Source organism: Lolium perenne, chromosome 2, assembly GCF_019359855.2.
Source record: "Lolium perenne isolate Kyuss_39 chromosome 2, Kyuss_2.0, whole genome shotgun sequence".
Lineage (NCBI taxonomy): Eukaryota > Viridiplantae > Streptophyta > Magnoliopsida > Poales > Poaceae > Lolium > Lolium perenne.
The window spans coordinates 165343428-165365702 of record NC_067245.2 but is presented as its reverse complement, the minus strand read 5'-3'; the positions used below and the strand labels follow the sequence as shown (position 1 = coordinate 165365702).

Genomic DNA, 22275 nt, shown 5'->3' with positions numbered 1-22275 from the left:
CGAGCGGTTTGTCGTTGTGCGCAGGCTCCACAAAGACATTGGGCAGCTCCTCAATCCAGCAGCCGGCTGCTCGCTCGAGCGGCTCCACCAGCCGGGGCCGGATGCCGGCTAGGACTAAGCCGTTAGCCTTTTCCACTTGTCCGTTGGACTCGGGTGTGCCACAGAAGATAGGGCCATCCGGATCCCCATTTCCCCGCAATAGCGAGAGAAGATGCCTTGGGAGAAGTTGGTGCCGTTGTCGGTGATGATGGTGTGGGGGTAGCCGAATCTCACAATGATCTCCTTGAGGAATGTGACGGCTGTGGACCCGTCCAGTTTCTTGATTGGCTTGGCTTCGATCCACTTGGTGAATTTGTCAATCATCACCAAGAGGTGTGTCATGCCGCCTCGCGCTGTTCTGAATGGGCCCACCATATCCAAGCCCCATACGGCAAATGGCCATGTGATGGGGATGGTTTTCAAGGCGGAAGCCGGCTGGTGTCTTTGCTTTGCGAAGCGCCGACAGCCGTTGCACTTCTTCACCAAATCTTCTCGCGTCTCGAGCGCGATCGGCCAAGAAAAGCCGTGCCGGAAGGCTTTGGCCACTATGGCTCTAGATGAGGCGTGATGTCCGCACTCTCCTTGATGGATTTCCCGTAGGAGTTCAATCCCTTCAGCCGGCTCGACGCACCGCTGGAACACCCCACTTACGCTGCGTTTGTACAGCTGGTGGTTGATGATGGTATAGGCCTTGGCCCTTCTCTCAATCTGCCTGGCCTGGACTCTATCGTCGGGCAGCACACCGTCGGTGAGGTAGGAGAGGAACTCTTGTGCCCATGAAGGTACGCATTTTATCTCGAATACGCTGACCAACAGGGCCTCCTGCGTGGGAGCTTCCGGATTCGACTGCATGGTCGCCGGGTCCGGCTTGCTAGCCGGCGGGTTCGGCTTGTTAGCCCCCGAGTTTGGCGATGAAGCCCCCGGTTGGACTGAGAAGTCCCGGGTTCGGCATGCTAGCCGGCGGGTTTGGCTTGTTAGCCCCGACTTGGGCGGTGAAGCCCCGGGTTCGGCTGAGCAGCCCCGGGTCAGCCGGCACGAATATTGAATCCGAGTCCGGTGACGGTATGATGGACGGCTTCTTGAGGACCGCCAAGGCGATGCCCGGCGGAATGGCTTGCCGGGTTGAGCCAATCTTGGACAAGGCATCAGCCGCCTCGTTGTTTGCCCGTGGCACATGGTGGAATTCGCAGCCGTCGAAGAAGCCGGATAGCTGCTGGACGTGGAAGCGGTACGAGGCCATGTTGGCGTCCTTCGCGTCCCAGTCGCCAGATGCTTGCTGTATGACCAAGTCGGAGTCGCCGAAGCAAAGTATGCGGCGCACGCCAATCTCCTTGGCCAGCTTCAGCCCATGAATGAGCGCTTCATACTCCGCCACATTGTTGGATGCGGCGAAGTGGATCTGCAGGACGTAGTCCAGCCGGTCTCCCTTGGGGGAGGTGATGACGATGCCGGCTCCTAAGCCGTTGCGCATCTTCGAGCCGTCGAAGTGCATCTTCCAATGTGTGGAATCCGGCACAGGCGGCAGGCACGCATCTCGGCCCGCCGACGAAGAAGTCGGCGAGGATCTGCGACTTGATGGCTGTGCGTGGCTCGTAGAGGATGGTGTGGGCGGCTAGCTCCAGGGCCCACTTGGCAACCCGGCCATTGGCATCCTTGCTGCCGATGATTTCCGCCAGAGGTGCTGTGGCGACCACCCTGATGGGATGTTCTTGAAAGTAATGCTTGAGCTTCTTGGCCGCCATGTAGACGCCGTAGGTGACCTTCTCGGTAGTGGGGGTAGTTTTGCTTCGACCGGGAGAGCACTTCGCTGAGGTAATAGACTCGGGCGCTGGACCAGCTTCTCTCTGTTTCGGCTTCTTTGCGCTCCACCACCAGGACAACGCTAACCACTCGGTTGGTGGCTGCGATGTACAACAGCATCGGCTCCATGGAAGCCGGCGTCGCAAGGATTGGCGCGGTTGAGAGCACGCGCTTTAAGTCACGGAAGGCTTCGTCCGCCTGCGGTGACCAGACGAACTTGTCCGCCTTCTTCATTAGTTGATACGGCGGTGCCTTCTCCCCAGCCGGCTGACGAAGCGGCTCAAGGAGGCCAGGCAGCCAGCAAACTTCTGGACGTCCTTGAGGCACTGCGGCAGTTCCATCTTCTCCAGGGCACTGATCTTGTCCGGGTTGGCTTCGATCCCTCGCTGAGAGACGAGGTAGCCAAGGAGCTGGCCAGACCGCACGCCCAATGTGCACATGGGCCGGTTTATCTTCATCCGGAATCTTCTCAGATTGGTGAAGGTTTCTCTCAGGTCGTCAAGGAGGGTAGGCATCTCCTTGGTTTTTACAACGACATCATCCACATATGCGTGAACATTTCTGCCGATTTGATCCTGCAAACACTTTTGCATGCACCTTTGGTAGGTGGCGCCTGCATTTTTCAAGCCGAATGGCATAGTCGTGTAGCAGTAAGCCCCGTACGGGGTAATGAACGAAGTCTTTATTTGATCAGCCGGATTCAAAGGAATCTGGTGGTAGCCTGAATAGGCATCTAGGAAAGACAACAGTTCACAGCCGGCAGTCGAGTCTATGACTTGATCTATGCGCGGCAGGGGGAAGGGGTCCTTCGGGCATGCCTTGTTCAGGCTGGTGTAGTCGATACACATGCGCCAGGAGCCGTTCTTCTTCAACACCAGGACCGGGTTCGCCAACCAGTCCGGGTGCAGCACTTCCATGATGAAGCCGGCAGCTAGGAGCCGGGCGATTTCTTCACCGATGGCCTTCCTTCGTTCTTCGGCGAAGCGCCTGAGAGGCTGCTTCACCGGCTTGGCTTCAGGCCGGACGTGGAGGTGGTGCTCAGCCAACTCCCTCGGCACACCCGGCATGTCTCTTGGAGTCCATGCGAAGATGTCCCGATTCTCACGGAGGAAGCTGGTGAGCTCGCTTTCCTATTTCTTGTTCAAGCCGGCACCGATGGTGACGAACTTGTCCGGCTGCGCCGGGTCCAGGAGGATCTTCTTGGTGTTGTCGGCCGGCTGGAAGTGAGTCGTCCCAGCCGGGTTGCCCGCAGTCGGCATGTCTGTCTGCGCGGCTTTGGCGAGGGCGACGGCGTCGTGGATGAGCTGCTTCTCGGCGGCGATGACCAGCGTCTGGGCCATCTTGGAGCTCTGCATGGCGCAGTCCATGGAGCGGCGATAGTCGCCGGCTACGGTAATGACCCCCTTGGGGCCAGGCAGCTTCATCTTCAGGTACCCATAGTGGGGCACCGCCATGAACTTGGTCAGGGCCGGCCTGCCCAGGAGCGCGTGGTAGGGACTCACGAGGTCCACCACCTCGAACTCGATTCTCTCGGTGCGGAAGTGGTCCGGCTTCCCGAACATCACCTCCAGCGTGATCCGGCCGATCGGCTGGCAGCAATGGCCTGGCACGATGCCATGGAAGACGGTGGGGGTGGGGCGCAACTCGGCCTCCTGGATGCCCAGCTTGCGGGCGGTGTCGCGGTAGAGGATGTTGATGCTGCTGCCGCCGTCGATAAGGACGCGCGAAAAACGCACGCTGCGCCGGGTTGTGCCGATGGTGGGGTCGAGGACCATGGCGTAGCTGCCCGGCTTCGGCAGGACAGCCGGTGTGTCGCGGCGATCAAAAGTGATGGCCTGCTCCGACCAGTTTAGGTACTGGGGGACCGGCGGTATGACCGCGTTGACCTCGAGGGAACGGCGCTCTTGGCTCGTCCTGTCCTCGGGCTCAGAGGTGAAGATGATGTAGGTGGCGTCCTCGGCCAGATACCGGCCGCCATGATGCACTTGGTTAGCCTCGTGGTGCTCGAGGTTGGCGTTCTCTGCGCCGGCTTGGCCACCCGGCCCGCCGGCTGGTGGAGGCGGGGGTGGAGGCGGTAGAGGTTCACCGCTTGTCAGCCGCTTCATGAAGTGGCAATCGCGGGTGAGGTGGTTGGAGGGGTTCTTGCCGCTGTGGTACTTGCACGGCGAGTCGAGCATCTGCTCGAAGGTGTACTTCGGCTTCCACTGCCGGTCTGTTTGCTTCTGGCGGCGGCTGCCGCCTGCCGCGTTGTCTGCCACGGCGGCTACGTGGGTGGAGCCGTACCGGCGGTCCGGCTGGTCGCTGTGACGCTTGCCGCGGTAGTTGTCCCGCCGGCTGCCGTGCGAGGCGGCCTCGGCCGGCTTGTGGTTGTCTCTTCGGGTGGGGGCCGGCGGAATGTCAGCCGGCGCCTTGCCGGCTTCCTCAGCCAGCGCGTACTTGTCGGCGATGGCCATCAAGGCGGCCATCGACTTGGGGTCACTGCGGCGCAACTTGTGCCACAGCATGGTGTTGGGCCGACAGCCTCCCATGAAGAAGCTGATGGCCTGGATCTCGTGCACGCCCTCGCAGGAGTTGCGCATCTCGCACCAACGCGTTAGGTACGCGCGATCCGTCTCGTCGGGGCCCTGCTTGCACATCTCAAGCTGCTGGGGGCGACCCGGCCGGCGATAGGTGCCGGTGAAGTTGCTGATGAAGGCCGCTTCAAAGTCGAGCCAGCCGTTTATGCTGCCGGCTGGCAGGTTGTTGAGCCAAGTGCGGGCGGAGCCGACCAGCATCAGGGGGGAGTAGCGCACGGCCCAGCGCTTGTTGCCTTTGGCGATGCCGACTGCGGTGGAGTAGTCCTGCAGCCAATCCTCCGGCTTGGCGGTGCCGTCGTACTTGGGGGTGTCGCGGGGGAGCGTGAAGCCTTCGAGCGTGGGCTCGTTGGCGATGCGGGGCCCGAAGCACTTTGGGCCGGCTGGAGCTTCTTCTTCCGCGATGCGGGATTCGACCAGCCGGTCAAGGCGGTCTCGGGCGTCGGCGGGCTCGATGCGCGGGCCCAGCCGGGAGTGTGCCGGCTGGCGCGCGCCGCTTGCTTCTGAGCCGGCCGGCGATGACGGCGGGGCCCGGAGTCTTGTTCCTGGTTCCGGCTTGGAGGGGGCCGGCTGCGGCTCGCCGCCGCTCGGCTGGTGGCTTGGCCGGCCCGAGCTGTGCGTGGCCCGGGAGTCATGGCGCCGGCTTGGTCCTGGGGAGGCGGACTCGGCAGTGTCCCTGGCGCCTTCCCTGTCGTTGCCTGCAGCTCCACGAGCGTGAGAAGCTCTGGGGGCATTGACATACCTGGGGTCGGCGATCTGCCTGTTGGCTGCGTTGAGCAGCTCAGTCACCCGCCTGGTCTGGCGGCGTAACTCTTCGCCTTCGAGGCGGTTCAGCTCTTCTGCGGCGGCTTCTGCCGCGCGCACGTTCTTGTCGGGGGTGTTGTAGACGGGGAGCTCCACGGACGGAGCCGGCGAAGGAGCGCCGTCGCGGGCGATCTCAGCGCCAAGGTCGCGGCCCCTGCGGCGGACATGGCCGGCTCGGCTTGGCTCGTCGCCGCCTGGAGTGAGGCCGTGGGCGCGGTTGTACTCGCGCTGGGTGATCTCCATCTGGCGCTTAGCAGCAGCCAGTTCTTCGGTTTGCTTGAGGAGGAGCTGGCGGTGCGCCTCCAAGTCCGCCTCGACGGCGGTGGGATCTCCGCCAGGCGTGAGCGGGGTGCTCAACTTTGCCCGGACTGCATCCAGCCGGGATGGTGGTGGTGGCGCTTTCGGGCCCGAGCCGGAGGCGTTGGGGTCGATGTTGCGCTCCAAGCCGGGGCCGCGGGTGCGCGGGTTCTTCTCGGGGAGCTCCTCGCCAGCCATCATGACTTGCACGACGGCGGGGCTGGCGGGAGCGCTGCTGCCGGCTCGCGGAGGAGGGCTAGCGCAGCGCAGCACCTGCCGCGGGTAGCGCGGCGGTGCGACGGTGGCGACGTAGACGTCGAAGCCGCCGAAGGAGATGACGCTGCCGCTGGCTGGGAAAGGCCGGTCAGCGAAGCAGCCAGCGTTGTCGCCGACGCAGCTTGAGGGAGCCGAATCTCCAGATCAAGCCTGAAGCGACTCGCTCGCCGGTGGTGATGGTGAGGCCCGTCCGGATGAAGACACCGGCCGAGGATGCTGAAGGCCCCACGGTGGGCGCCAAATGTCGTGGTATCGTCACGGCATATGCCATAGGGTGGCTAATCGAAGTGGTTCCTGAGAGATCTCACGGCGGTATCCGGAAGCGGGTATGGGCACGAGCGACACGGCGACGTACCCAGGTTCGAGGCCCTCCGATGGAGGTAAAACCTCTACTCCTGCTGTGAGTGTATATGATGATCACACAGTACAGTGGTGCTCCTAGAGCTGTGTCCGGCTTGCCCTGAGAGGCTAAGGGAGATGATGATCTCTCTCACAGGGCAGCTCTGTAGGTAGGTGAAAGCAATGAAATGATCGATCGTCCCCGCACTAGAGGGGTAGTGCGGCTTATATAGGCACCGGCACTTTTACACATAAGACCCTATAGTTCATCGCCGGCTTGGCCGGCTTCGGCTCCCGCTCCTTCCCGAGGCGGTGACGTCAGGAGTGGTTGAGCGTCATGGCCTGTCCCATCCGGCTGCCACGGTCAGCGGTATGGAGGAGGTGTCCCTGTCGCCGTCAGCCACTGTGGCCGGTACGGATCGTCGTAAGCTTCTGACGGCCTGCGCGTGGCACTATTGCTCCACAGTGCCCCGCGCATTACGGAAGATGGAGTCAGCGTGGACTTTGGGAACCCGGATCACCAACCCGGTTCCTTCCAGTGCAAGACTCGCCAGCCTCGAGTCGGTCTGAGGTACAAACCCCAGTCGGATATGGCTTGTAGAAGCCGGCCCAGCTACAGCATTGGTGGCCGCAGCCAGGCCGACTAGGACCTAGAGCCAGCCGGCTTCCGGACCAGCCGGCCACGGCGCCAGCCGGCTGCTCCTCAGCCGGCCTTGCCGCGAGCCGGCCAGTGGCCAGCCGGCTGCTCCGCGTCCATTGCCCTATCCGGGGTCTTCCCCCCGACAACTTTGCACTAGGTCATCTGGTTTTGAAACGATCCGCCCTTGAGGCACCTAAGTTTGAAAGACTAGTAAAGATAGAAAAACTTTCAAATCAACACAAGGTAAGGCACCTTAGAATTAGAGCGATACCAGATAAGGAGTAAAAAGAAGCCTAATCAGATTTTTGCAAATACTTTTAGCTTTCAAATAGTTTTCACAAACACTAGACTCAACATCGACCAGTAGAAAGGGTTTTCCTACAGGCAGTCCTGCTCTGATACCAAAACCTGTGGCACCCCCGGTATCAGGGTTAGACAAATACCAGATCTTCATCTAATATAAGCCTAACCTAGAGCTCGAGAGACTACAGTGAGAGAATCGGTAACACAACAGTGACTCTACGACTCAAGAAGTAATACAAGCTCATAACTGAGCGAAGAACCAAAGTATTACAAGCAGAGGTCACTGACCTGACATTACATCAATCAACGGAAGCGAAGTTATGCTATTAGACATAGCAAGATAGCAAAAGGCCTAAGAGGCCAGGAGCATAACGGCGACGTCCCAGCCCATAGATTCCAGGCTGCCACCTGGGAACCCCAAGCTACTCGTCGATGTCGACTAGAAACCACCATCTGTTGGAGCGACTTCGTCTGAAACAAGAGCATGCAAAGCTGAGTACAGGGACTCAGCAAGACTTAGTACAACCTTTTAGCAAAGCGGGTATGCGGGCTTTCTGTGGAGCTTCTTTTGCATAAAGCCAGTTTTCCTTTAATAAACAAGAGGGAGAAGAAGCTCGACTACTTAGAACCTTTGAAAGGGGATAAGAGAGCGATATCTCTATCTCTATTGATCATCATATTGTATCCACCAATCTTCATCATCTCGAACCACTATCCTCGGATTACCCCCTCAACAACCCGGAGAAGGTATCCGTAAACACACATTGTTTGCCAAGTTTTACGATCAGGTTCAAGTTTTCTATGATCACAGAATCCATTCCCAAGTCGTCCGTAACCGTGGACACGGCTTTTCGAAAAGATTTAACCCTGCAGGGGTGCACAACTTTACCCACACGTGCCAACCGACTCTTAATGCCAAATTATTAGCTCTCTTCCTTGGAAAGCCGGCAGAGGGTGGTCGACCACGACCTTTACCTTGCTGTCGCCGAGACCATGAGTCACGCGCTAAGGATTGTTCCACCGTAACGGGTCAAGTCCCGAAGTCGGTCCTTAACGATGTGAGGTGAGGTGGGTTTCACCAGGGACTCTAACCCAAGCCACCTCGGCCACGCTTACCTACATGTATGCCATGCACCTTTTCACAAACGTTTTCGATGCATATGTCCAGATAACACGCAAACTATGTGACTAATGGAATCTACTAGGCAAGTTAGTGAGTCAAGAGGGTACCATAATAGGGCCTCGTGTGGTTGTACGCTCAGTCTTGGTTCAAGAGGCGAGAACTCGGTTCCTAGGGTCGGCAGAAACGAAACAACCCACCACATCCCAATGTGGCCTCTCGTCTGAGCCTTTAATCATGTTTAACCACATTTCTACACTTACCACGTCAAGCTGTCATGCTAGATTCATTTCATTGTAAGACTCCAGTCCGAAGACCAGAGTAGTAGCGTAACAAACTAAGCATGGCTAAACATAAAGAGATAAAGGCTCTCGCGACGCACACATGCCAAACCTAGTTATGCTAGGAGTAGTGGATCAGGGTATCGAGGATACAAAGGTGGAACATGCAATAGATAGAATAACTCTACCTATCGATAAAAGACGGTTGAATCATGTGCAATATGTAGGAACCAGAAGTAAAAGCATTTCAAAAACATATATGAACCAGGCTTGGGCTTGCCTTTGTCCCTGACAAACCAATGTGGATCTTCGATGCATGCTTGACTTGTTCGTCGGTGGACAATTATTGATCTTCGGTGTCGTTGATCTTCATCGTCTCGGACTCGTGCTCTATCGATCGTGAAGAAGCAAATACCGGAAAGGTAAAGAACAATCAACACATGGCATAATCCAATGCGCATACAAGGATGATGATATGACATGTTAATAGTAATGAAAGTGATCCTATAACATGCTCATCAATTTGAATAGGGTTGGAATGCATAATGCATTGCAATTCCATTAACCCCACATATAAGACAAGGGTTCATTTGTTCTCCTATTAAGGACAGGGTTCAAAGTTGTTTAACAATGCATGCTTTTGATACTAAAGTGTAGATCTCATTTTTCTGAAGATTTTGATATATTATACACATTTTTCTGAATTAAAATGAAATAGTTATGGATTTTACAAGTTTTATCCATTTTCTGAAATTCTAGTAATTATTAAAATTCTGACATAGGGGCCCACTGTCATAGTTTTATTCTTTATCTAAAATACTGGAAATGATTAAATTTCTGACGAACGGACCCCACCTGTAATATTAATTTGAATTACAGAAAATGATAAAACAAAAATAAAAGAAAAGAAAAGACACCTGGCAACCGGGTCCCACCGGAGTCAACCGCCGGTGGTTGACCACGGCGGACCGGCGGCAGTGGCTAGCGGCGCGGCCGCTACAGGGCGCCCCTGGTCGCACGACCAGGCGCGTTAGATGCGCGCCGACGCGGCGAGTCGAGGGATGGTGGCGCCGCCCGAAGGAGGTCGCCGGAGCGGCGCTGGCGTTGAGCAGCGCGGCGGCCGGGTGCGGGCGCGTGCCGCGGCAGCGTTTGGGAAGGCGAGAGAGGGCGCAGGAGGGTGCAGGAGGTCAGCCAGCTCACCCTGGTTCTTGTGGAGGCGACGGCGAGCCGGGAGGTGGCCGGAAACGGTGAGGACGGTGGCGGCCGGCGAGCTCGGGCTCCGGCCGATTGGCGCGATTGATGGCTCCCCCGCAGACTCCGTTTGGTGGAGGAGAACGAGGGCAAAGCGGCGGACCTGTTGGCGTCGTCGGCTTGGCACGGGGAGGAGCGTAGCGACGGCGACGGCGAAGTGTCCAGGGGCTAGGTTTTCGGGCAGGGCTCACAAAGAAGAAAGGAGAAGAGGTGGGGCGGCGTGCTAGGGTTCTCCTGGCGGCGGCGCGGCGCTTTATAGGCGCTCGGGGGCAGCGGGGAGGATCCAGGCCGCCGGCGCCATCGACGGCAGCGCGGGCGCCAGGCAGCTCTGGCCCTGCCTGCCTGGGGAAGAAGACAAGGGCGAAATTGCCCACAGCCCCCTGGGTCTTTGGGATTTTTCTAAAAGCTTTAAAACAACACTAGAACTAATCCTTTTAATAGTTTTGCAACCTTTTGGAGTTAGGAAATAACTCAATTATTTTAGGGAAAATATTTTGTGGCCTTCCTAATAATAATTGAAAGTCCACATATTTTTATTTTGAACCTTTAAAAGGCATTTCAAATAAAGAAAGACTTGCATAACCCTAGGGTTTCCACATTGATTTATTTGCAAATTTTTCTTAATGCATTTTAAATGATGCTCATGAATGCACAAACAACCCTAACTAGGGTTTTCTAAAACAGGGATGTTACACCGGCCTCGGAGGCCGGAGCCTTGTTCTTGCGGCCGCGCGAGGTGGGGTTGTCCAGGTACTCCCGGCCAACCTCTGCCTGCAGGGGTGCAGCGTGCTCCACGACCTGAGGATTGGCGCTGGCTGAGGGGAGATCTACAGAGAGACAATATATGAGGAAGCGAAAGAACAAAATATCTCAAGAATAGAGACCTCATCACCAGAACTGGAATCATTGGCTGGAAAGTTACCGGGGCGCGAGGTAAGGGTCCGGCCCATCTTGTGTTTGTTCCCGACCACGTAAGGATTCGGGTCCACCTCGTCCAAGGGGTGCTTGCGGCAAGGGCCTCGTGCCTCCGCGGCAATGCGAGGAAAACGCTCGCAGGCCTGAAAAAGAGAAAAAAGATAGTTAGCTACACATCAGAGGCTACCGGAAAAACAATCCAGATTGCTTAAGCTCTTACGTCGGCAGATGGAGGATTGGTGGAGCTGAGGGGAAGGAGGCCCCAGGACCACTCCAGCGGCATATCGGTTTGGCAAATTTGCCTAGCCTTAAGGACCACGTCCGTTGTGCTTAGGCTACAGCTGGTGATCTTAGTGGGATCACGGCGACCGCACATTTGGCTCATCTTGTGAACCCGATGCTGGAGGGGGAGCACCCGGCGTGAGATGAACACGCGGATGATATCGTCAGAGTAGATGTCCGTGTCCTTGATGAGCTGCTCCATGAACCGAACAATCCGGTTGGTTTCGATATGGGAATTCCGCGGATTGTGCCTCCAATTGGCCCTCGATGGCGTTCCCGGATGGTAGGCCGGCAGATTGATGAAATCAGCGGCGCCCTTGTTCTTCACATAAAATAAGGTCTGTTGCCATGCCCGGCATGACTCCAGACCGGAGAATTTGAAGAAGGGGCTCCCCTGGCGCGCACTGATGATGCAGGAGCCGCATTGAGTCGGAGGTTTGGGCTTGGGAATGTTTTTGCCCTGGACCGAGTTGATCCCAAGACAGAAGAAGCGAGCAAAAGCTTCAAGAGTAGAGAGGAGACCTATGTAGGCCTCCATGAAGGAAACAAAGCAAGAAAGATAAAAAAATAGCGTTGCCAGGAAGATGGTGAGGTTGGAGTTTGTAAAAATCGAGGAATTGGCGGAAAAAGTTAGAGGCCGGTAGTCCGAAGCCGCGCTCGAAGTGAGTGGTGAAGACTACAAACTCTCCGGGTTGAGGCGCGGGCTCCCGCTCGTTGCCGGGAATCCGGCAAGACACCTGTGCCGGTACCTTGCGGGAGCGATATAGCCAGTTGATCTCCGGCTGCTTCACATCGGAGCCTTTCCAGGCACTGCGGGTAGGCGCGGCCAAGTTCACACCGGAACCTTGGCCAGAGCTGCTGGCCTCCTGGCCCCTTCTGGTACCGGCTTCCGGAGCGGATGATGAAGCATCCATCTGGGCGAGTTCAGCCTCGAGCCCATCAGAGGCCTGGTCGGCTGAGATTTCTTCCCCGGTAGATGCGGTAGGGGTCTCACTGTGATGGATGCTGGCGGTGGATTCGGAAAGGTATTCTTCTGTAGACATTCAGGCTTAAAAGGTTCCGAGATCTACCTACAAACAGTTTTCCCCAAACCTAGCCGCTCGAGAAGATCTACGAGTAAGAGAAAAAGCAGAAGAAAAGGAAAGATAAATACTCTACCGGCCCGGAAGCAATGCAACGAAGGAGGAAGAAGTAACTGAGTCTGTGGGGCTAACCTAGGGCGGCAGCGAACGGTGGAGACGACGGCCGCCGGAGTAGGGTGAGCTTGCGGGCAACGGTGAAGAACAGAGAAGAGGAGGAGAGTGCCGCGGCGGCGCTCGGTGCAGGAAAGGCGAAGGTGCGCGGTGAATCCCTGCGGAGCTTCTTCGCAGGTTCGTCGGAGAATAGAACGTCGGCGGCGAACGGCGGCGGAAGGAGCGCAAGGGGAAAATGCTCAAAGCGCGTGAGAAGTGGTGAATGCGAGGAAGAAGAGAAGGAGGAACCGCCGCACCCTTAAATAGGGAGATAGGTTCGTGCGCCAGAAACCACTGGGCCACGGCGGTTCACTTCGTGGGCCGCCACGTGGTGTGATGATACAAGCACAGAAAACAGAAAGCCACAGGGAGGCCACACGGATCCGGAACGGCGGCGAGGATCCGGTGTGGCGCCATAAATGCTAGCGCAGAAGTCGAAGGGAAGTGACCCCTGACACTGCTGCGCCAGAAACAATGCGCATGTCACTGACAGCCACTGTGTCCAAGAAATTCACGACTTCGTCGAGGAGAGATTTAATGACAAAGGTACCGGGGAAAATCGGTATGATGACATAAGTTCGGCAAACGCCGGAAAGTTTGAACTGGTTGCCGGAAGGTTTAAACCGGTATTTTTGGTGATGGGAACCTGGCATGGTTCGTTGGATAGGATCCACCGGATTATACCAGCTTCGGGGAATAATGTTGGGGGGATGACCCCCGGTATGCCAAAGGCATGCCAAACCGGATGGTTTGAGCCATCGAGATACCGGTTTAAAGATTGTTCCGGGCTAAGCACTTAAGCGTGAGACTAAGTAAATCTATACCGGTATCCCAGAAGGGGTATACCGGAATAGGCAAAGAAGGTACCGGATTACCGGTACAGACTACACTGTAGCATGTCGGCAAGACTGGTCAATGATGCTCTCAAGGGCTAGAGGACAAAGATGAGCGAAGCACTTCAGCTTTAATTGAAGCCCTGGGGCCAAAGCAGATGATGACGTAAAAGGTACCAGAGGATTCACCGTTCCTGATTAAAGGTCTACCGGTGTCATCCGGCCCAAAGTGGCTTTGTAAAGTAGTTTGTCTAGTCAAAGATACCATTAGGGTTTCCTAGGGTTTCTTCCCTTGTAAGCCACCCTCTCCCCTATATAAGGAGAGGAAGCACACCCTATGCTGGACAGACGATCGACCCAGTTAGCAGAGGAGAAGTTAGAAGTAGAGAAAAAGACCTTGTACTGTACATCTTCAACCTCTGGCCAAGGCCAAGTTCATCAATAAAGATACCGGAATCCATCCGGAGTTCATCCCATCATTACCAAAACCCTCCCCTAAATCCTCTAAAGCACATTCGGCCCCAACTTAAGCCATCCCATGGCATCTGTCTGTTCACCACGATGACATAGACGCTTGAGTCTTCTTGGAATATATGGGGATGAACCACGGGGGCATACCCAAGCTTAGACTTTTCACTCTTCTTGATCATATTATATCATCCTCCTCTCTTGATCCTTGAAAACTTCCTTCACACCAAACTCAAAGCAATCTCATTAGAGGGTTAGTGCATAATCAAAAATTCACATGTTCAGCAAGGACACAATCATTTCCAACACTTCTGGACATTACCCAAAGTTACTGAAATTTAATGGAGCAAAGAAATCCACTCAAACATAGTAAAAGAGGCAATGCGAAATAAAAGGCAGAATCTGTCAAAAACAGAACAGTCCGTAAAGAAGAATTTTTTCGGGGCACTTAACATGCTCAGATGGAAAAGCTCCAGTTGAATGAAAGTTGCGTACATATCTGAGGATTACTCATGAATTGTTTCAGGATTTTTAGATTTTTCTACAGAGAGAAAAACTCAAAACCGTGACAGCTAAAAATCTGTTTCTGCGCAGAAATCCAAATCTAGTATCAACTTTCTATCAAAGACTTTACTTGGCACAACAATGCAATAAAATAAATATACAAAGGTATTGCTACAGTAGTAAAAAGCACATTGACTCAAATATAAAACAAAAAATGCATAAATAAAATAATGGGTTGTCTCCCATAAGCGCTTTTTTTAACACCTTTCAGCTAGGCGCAAAAAGTGAAAATCAAGTAACATCAAGAGAAGAAACATCAACATCATAATTTTCCTTAAAAACGCAACTTGTCGCAAAAGGTACCTTAGATGCTCCATTATCTAAATTTCCCATAGTGGTACTAAGGGTTTTATCAATTTTATGCTCATAATGATTCTTTGGCTTAGGCATCTTAGGGACATACATGAACTTTTGCTCCTTACCCACATAAGCTTTCTCCTTAAACTTAAGAGAAGAAAAAGTTGAACCCAAGGTTCCCATAGCTTCTTCAAGTTCACCAATCCTATGGGTTTGATTATCATGGATAGCACAAGTTTTTAAGACAGAAATTCTTTCATTAATTCCTCCTAGGGATTTATCAAGTTTATCAGTATTATCAAGTAATATTCCCAATGTAGTCTCAACACTTGGAAGATTTTTTTCTATGGCCTACAACTTTTTCATGACATCCTCAAGAGAGATTTCAATTTTAGCTTCATTAACAGGTGGTATTCCAACTAGACTCTCATTGATGTAACTAGCTTCTAAAACAGGAGTACGTAGGAAATTACCTCCTGTAAGAGTATCAAGAACATATCTATTCCATCTAGATATACCAACATAAAAGTTCCTAAGGAGGATAATGGTGGAGTGTTTCTTAGTGCACCTATGATGAGCATCACTAATTCTATAACAAACATCTTTAAAACTTTCTCCCCCTTGTTGCTTAAACGAATGAACTTCAACTTCAGGACTACTCATTTTAAAAATAAATAAAGCAAAACCGAATTAAGTAAAGTAAAACAAGTAACTAGTTTTTTTGTGTTTTTGATATAAAGAAAGCGAACAAGACAGAAAATAAAATAAAGCAAGACAATAAACAAAGTAAAGAGATTAGGTGTGAGAGACTCCCCTTGCAGGGTGTCTTGATCTCCCCGGCAACGGCGCCAGAAAAGTAGCTGCTTGTGACGGTAAAGCACACGTCCATTGGGAACCCCAAGAGAAAGGTATAATGAGTACAACAACGAGTTTTCCCTCAGTAAGAAACCAAGGTTATCGAACCAGTAGGAGATGAAGATCACGTGAAGGTTGTTGGTGAAGGAGTGTCGTGCGGGGCAACACCAGGGATTCCGATGCCAATGTGGAACCTGCACAACACAATCAAACTACTTTGCCCCAACTTAACAGTGATGTTGTCAATCTCACCGCCTTGCTGAAAACAAAGGATTAAACGTATGGTGTGGAAAATGATGTTTGCTTGCAGAAAACAAAAAAAGAACAATGATTGCAGTAGGTTGTATTTCAGATGTAAAAGAATGGACCGGGTTCCACAGTTCACTAGTGGTGTCTCTCCAATAAAATAAATAACATGTTGGGTAAACAAATTACATTTGGACAATTGACAAATAGAGAGGGCATAACAATGCACATACATAGCATGATGACTACTATGAGATTTACTTAGGGCATTACGACAAAGAACATAGACCGCCATCTAGCATGCATCTATGCCTAAAAATTCCACCTTTGGGTTAGCATCCGCACCCCTTCCAGTATTAAGTTGCAAGCAAGAGACAATTGCATTAAGTATTGTGCGTAATGTAAAAAATACAAATATCTATAGACAAAGCATTGAAGTTTTATCCCTAGTGGCAACAGCACATCCACAACCTTAGGGGTTGCTGTCACTCCCCCAGATTCAATGGAGACATGAACCCACTATCTAGCATAAATACCCCCTCTTGGAGTTACAAGTATCAACTTCGCCAGAGCCTCTACTAGAAACGGAGAGCATGCAAGATCATAAACAACACATATATGATAGATCAATAATCAACTTGACATAGTATTCCATATTCATCGGATCCCAACAAACACAACATGTAGCATTACAAATAGATGATCTTGATCATGATAGACAGCTCACAAGATCTAAACATGATGGCACAATAGGAGAAGACAACCATCTAGCTACTGCTATGGACCCGTAGTCCAAGGATAAACTACTCACGCATCAGTCCGGAGGCGGGCATGGTGATGTAGAGCCCTCCGGTGATGATTCCCCTCTCCGGCAGGGTGCCGGAGGATATCCTCTGAACCCCCCGAGTTAGGGTTGACGGCGGCGGCGTCTCTGGAACTGTTCTGGTATTTTGGCTCTCGGTACTAGAGTTTTCAGGGACGAATGAATAAATAGGCGAAGGGGCAGCGTCGGGGGAGCCAGGGGGCTCCCTCCCCACGTCTCGGCGCGGCAGTGGGCTCCCCGTGCCGCCCTATTGGGAGGGCCCCCTGCTGGCCTTCCTCGACTCCTCTTCGGACTTCTGGAACACTCCATGGAAAATAGGGCCGTGGGCTTTTATTTCGTCCAATTCCGAGAATATTTGTAAAACAACTTTTCTGAAATCAAAAACATCAGAAAACAGGAACTGGCACTGTGGCATCTTGTTAATAGGTTAGTCCCAGAAAATGCATAAAAACATTATAAAGTGTGAATAAAACATGTAGGTATTGTCATAAAACTAGCATGGAACATAAGAAATTATAGAGACGTTGGAGAAGTATCACACAGCTCCGCCTCAGGTCTCTCCCGTGCCTCCCCAGTGGCCACTACTCCACCCGGTCTGCTGCATGCCCAGCAGCAGCAATCGCTGCGCGGCGAGTAGTGCACAGGCGCGCATGAGCAGCCATCGGGACCGCTGCACGGACAGCAGCAGCAGGTCCCGTTGCGTGAACAACAACAGCATGTCTGCACTTCAGATTTTGAGCCTTCCATGGATGTTTCGTCTGCAGCACCTGGTCGGCCGGCCAAATTTTCTCCAGCTTGCTCCAATACAGATCCTGCCTCTACTTCCACAGATACAACAACACCAGTGGTCACATCAGTGCCTTCTGCTCCGCCAGCCGGACCTATGACACGTCGGCGACACGGTATACATCATCCTAAAAAGCGCACTGATGGCACAGTTGCTTGGACTTGTGTACTTGCAGCTCATGCGGCACTGAAGCATACTCATGAGCCTCGTGATTACAAAGAAGCACTTCGCACTTCACACTGGCGTGATGCTATGGAGACTGAATTTTCTGCTCTTCAAGCAAATCAGACTTGGCGCTTGGTTCCTCCTGTTTATGGTGTGAATTTAATTGACTCTCGATGGGTGTTCAAGGTGAAGCTTCATGCAGATGGTTCTATTGAGAGGTACAAGGCGCGTCTTATTGCTAAAAGATACAAGCAGCGTTATGGTTTAGATTATGATGAGACCTTCAGTCCTGTGGTCAAGCCAACTACTATTTGCCTGTTGCTAGCCATGGCTCTCTCTCACAAGTGGCATCTTCGTTAGCTTGATATTCAGAACGCCTTTCTCAATGGTTATTTGGATGAAGAGGTATATATGCGCCAAACACCTGGTTTTGTTGATCCTGATAAGCATGATCACTACTGCAAGCTCATTAGGTCACTATATGGACTGAAGCAAGCTCCTCGTGCATGACATGCACGTCTCAGCTCTGTGCTTGGGTCACTGGGATTCTCTCCTTCTGTGACTGATACGTCGTTGTTTGTTCTTCGGCGTTATGGTATTACAGTCTATCTGCTGATTTATGTTGATGACATAATTGTTCTCAGTTCTACAGATGATGTTATCCCTAAGTTGATCAGTGAGCTTCGCTCTGAGTTCTCTGTCAAGGACCTTGGGGTCCTCCATTATTTTCTGGGGATTGAGGTGTCCTCACCCTCATCTGGCAGTCTTCTTCTTCGATAGCGCAAGTATGCACTTGAGCTTCTTGCTCGTGCAGGCATGTTGAAGCGCACTCCTGTGACTACACACATGGCATCTTCTGAGCACCTTTGCAGTACTGACGGTGATTTTCTCTCTCGTGAGGAGCCTACTCAGTACCGCAGTCTTGTTGGTGGTCTTCAATACCTGACTATGAAATGACCTGATTTATCATTTGTGGTGAACAAGGTGTGTCAATATCTCCATGAGCCTCGCACACCACATTTGTCAGCTGTTAAGCGTATCCTCCGCTATGTTCGTTACACAGTTGACACTGGCATGTTGTTTCGGTCGTCCTCCTCTACGCTGCTTTCAGCCTTTTCAGATGCAGATTGGGCTGGCAATATGGATGACATGCGATCCACGAGAGGGTATGCTATCTTCTATGGAGGTAATTTGATCGCCTGGAGTGCTCGCAAGCAGTCTACTGTCTCTCGGTCTAGTACTGAGTCAGAATACAATGCTCTTGGTAATGCTACAGCTGAGCTTATTTGGGTACAGTCGTTACTGAAGGAGCTTAGTGTTACTCAAATTCAGCCCCCAATACTCTGGTGTGACAATATTGGTGCTACCTATTTGTCATCTAATCCAGTTCATGCAAGGACAAAGCACATTGAAGTTGATTTTCACTTTTTCCGTGAGCGTGTGTCTCGGAAGCAACTGCAGATTCGGTTCATATCATCAAAGGATCAAGTTGCTGATATTTTTACTAAGCCTCTCCCCTTACCGCTGTATGATCATTGTAAGCAAAATCTCAATCTTTCCCTAGTTGAGATTGAGGGAGGGTGTTAGAATAGTATTCGTATACCCGTATACGTATTGTAAACCAAATACTATACATTATATATATAAAGAACCCTAGCACGCAAACACTTTTTCCTTGTTCGATTTCACAGAGAAATACCAGTGGAGCTGTTGCGTGCTAGCCTTCCTCACACAAATGAGCATCAGCGTAAGCGGTTACTCAATTTTGCCCAGCGTACCGTGCCCTTTAGGCTGGTCATAGTGCATAGTATCATAATGTAGTATCATGCATATGATACTTGTCTATGATACTATCACTATAGTGGGTGGTATTATAGAGTAGTATCATAATCTTCTAAATTTATTGTTTTGTAGAATCCTAATACAAAATGTGTGTACAAGATCTATTTAGCATTAGCTTTTCTCGTAATGTGCGCTATGATACAGTATCCACCTATGTTACTCTAATCTTGTCTCTCCTCATTAATTAGATACCACATCAGCATTTTTGTGGACCTAAGATGCATGATACTACCTGAGATACTAGCACTATGGCCAGCCTTAGCAGCACTCAGAGTTCTAATGAGCCTGGTAATCGACCCATGATGGCACCTGGCAGGCCCAAACCAACATGATCTGGTGAAATAAATTGAAGCATGAGTTTCTTCTACTTTCTACACCTATAGACTTGCCGTGTTGGCTCCTCTGAGAGGTTTGAAAATGGCTATGCCCGTCAGAGAAGTAATACTGAACTCGTGATATGAATCATAACAGACAATATCGAGAGGGTTGTTGCACCATCAACAAACTGCTGGTCGTACAAGGCTCTGCGTTTACTGTTAGCGGTAAATCATGATATCATTTTTGGTTGCTTTCAGGAATATGTATATGGTTTTGCATGTAGTTTTGTTCGTAGGTAAAGTTTTTTTGTGTGGGAAGCTAGTGATAGGGCAAAGGTGTCCGATTTTTCGATGAGATGAAGATAAATCGATTTGTTGGTAGAGTTCGTGCTTAACGATCCGACTACACGTGCAGAGCTTGTGCACCAATGCAATCGCTAGGGCAATCTCTGGGAGTTACTGATCTTGCAGAAGCACGATCAGCCTGACCAGAAGGTCTTAATTCCTACCTGAAATCGAGAACAAGTAAGAACTAAAGATGCAATCAGAATATTACGGATAATGGTGAAAGCTTGATCGATAATGGTGGGATTCCGAATAGTCGGTCTTGTTCTAGGCGTTGGCCTCAAAAGAAGTACACGAAGTTGCAACAATTGGCTAACTTTTAATCTAATCAAAATCCAAGTCCTAATGACGACTACAAAGGGATATATATGGGGGGAGTGAAGGTATTTTCGTCCAACCAGCTAGGATTGGCCAAAAACACACCTAAATGGGCCTTCCTTCACTTATATGGCCTCTTAAAATCCCATAAAATACCTAACCCTAAAATACATGGGTTTGACCCATTAAACAAGGTGTCACAACACCAAAAATAACTCTTGGACGAATTTCATGATGGGGTAACCTGTAGAATTCATCCAAGCATCGTTGCTTCATTATGGTGGCTTCAACGTTCTGAAATCCTCCCTTGCAATGCCATCCTGAATCCTCGCAGGCCTGCCGCCATCTCCATGCACGTTCCTAATCCAATGCTTGACGTCCATGCTAGATCCATTCCTAAATAATATAAATACATTTGATTTAGGTAGCATCATATTCTCATATATATTAGGAAGGATTTCTAGTAACGAAGATACCTGATAATTTAGTTGACACACACACGCTCTTGCGATAGATCCTTGTATTTGCAGTACAAGAGGATATGTGGTTGTAGGAGTATCGGTTGTATCTATCATAGCGATGTCCTCATCATCCTCCCCTTCTTCAATTGAAGTCGTCCTCGACGTAGTCTCATCTTTTTCACCAAGATATGCCTTCAAATCAGAGGTTATGATGTCCTCATCATCCTCCATTTCTTGAAAGAAAAACCGTCCTCGGCGATGTTTATTATGTAAACATGCTAACAAAAGAGACAAGGTATATGCATGGTATATGTATATGTCATTCGTTTTAACAACTCTGTCATGTTGCCCATTGAAGTTTGTACATATACCAGTATTGTAGTAGCTTAGAAGATCATTAGTACCAATTACACATTTATCACAACTCAGTTTGCAGATATAAGTGAAGCACATATTGACTCCTTTCAAATTATAATGCTCATCATTAAACCATCCTAAAGTTGGTAAACCAAAATGTAAGGTCTCAAATTTACTAGCCACATCATAATGAATTAAACAATTTTGCAGCAAGTTATTTGGCATAGAATGAATACCAACATTGGAGGTCATATCAAAATAAGAAAGCATATATACAAATTCAGTTTTATTGGAACTATAAGAATCATCACACATGATGCAAATCCTATGTACCATAAAAACATTGGTGCTAACATACTCCCCAACCAAATTAAAAGTAACATCGGGGGCGCAGACACTATTTAAACAAGGAAGTTAATCAATTTTATGTCTAGCATGTGACAAAGATATAGGTGGATTCATCACAACAGAAAACAAAGAATTAGCATGAGAAATCTTAGCCAACACTTCATTGTTCATAACCAGTTTTATATGATCCATACTAGAGTCATCTTTCAAGTCACAAAGTGCATTATCAGGAGCAAGAATTTAAGTTTGTACACTCATATATATGGAAGAATTAACTTGTACACTAGGTGTACTCAACATAGTTGGTATATCATTTACACAAGTTCCTAACACATGGTCATCCTTGGAAACAAAAGTCTCTGTTGGTACACTCATATCAATAGAGGAACGAAGAACAGCACATGGTACACACAAATATGTAGGTCTGTCATAACTAGAGTCAACCAAAAGATTGCTAGTCATATCAATGATAATTTCAGTGGCTTGATAACATGGTACGTGCAAATCAGTATTATGATCCTCTAATATAGTCGGTGTGGCCAAATCATCAGCAAACTCAACACATGGTATATTAATGTCAACATGGTATTTACCAATTTCAAGTGGATTAACAAAACTAGGAAGCATCTCCATTGCTTGATCAATAAATTGTTTCAAAGAGACAACTCGATCCTCAATCAACTCAATAGACAAATCATCACATGACATATTGATGACCCACAAGTATAGGAGGTGTATCGTAGTATCTTCGATAAGTAAGAATGTCGATCCCAACGAGGAGCAGAAGGTGTTGACAAGCAGTTTCGATGAAGGATTCACTGTAAATGCTCACAGACAAGTATTCAGTTGGTTTTGATATAACAGATGAATAAAGTACGAGTAAGTAAAGTGCGAGAGTAACAATTGCAGCGAGTGGCCCAATCCTTTTTAGCACAAAGGACAAGCCGGGTTGTTTACTTATAATGACCAAACGTTCTCAAGGACACACGGGATTTTAGTCTAGTGCTTTCGCTACATATGGCTAATTAATCTTCATTGTTTTGATAAGTGTTGTGTGGGTGAACCTATGCTAATGTACCGCCCTTCCTAGGACTAAT

General features: G+C 50.5%; 1 pseudogene; it reads left to right on the top strand.

Moving 5' to 3' along the window:
• LOC127328897 (protein PAT1 homolog) overlaps positions 1–19011 on the top strand; it is an 87151-nt pseudogene extending 68140 nt beyond the window's left edge.
• Positions 19012–22275: the final 3264 nt, after the last annotated feature.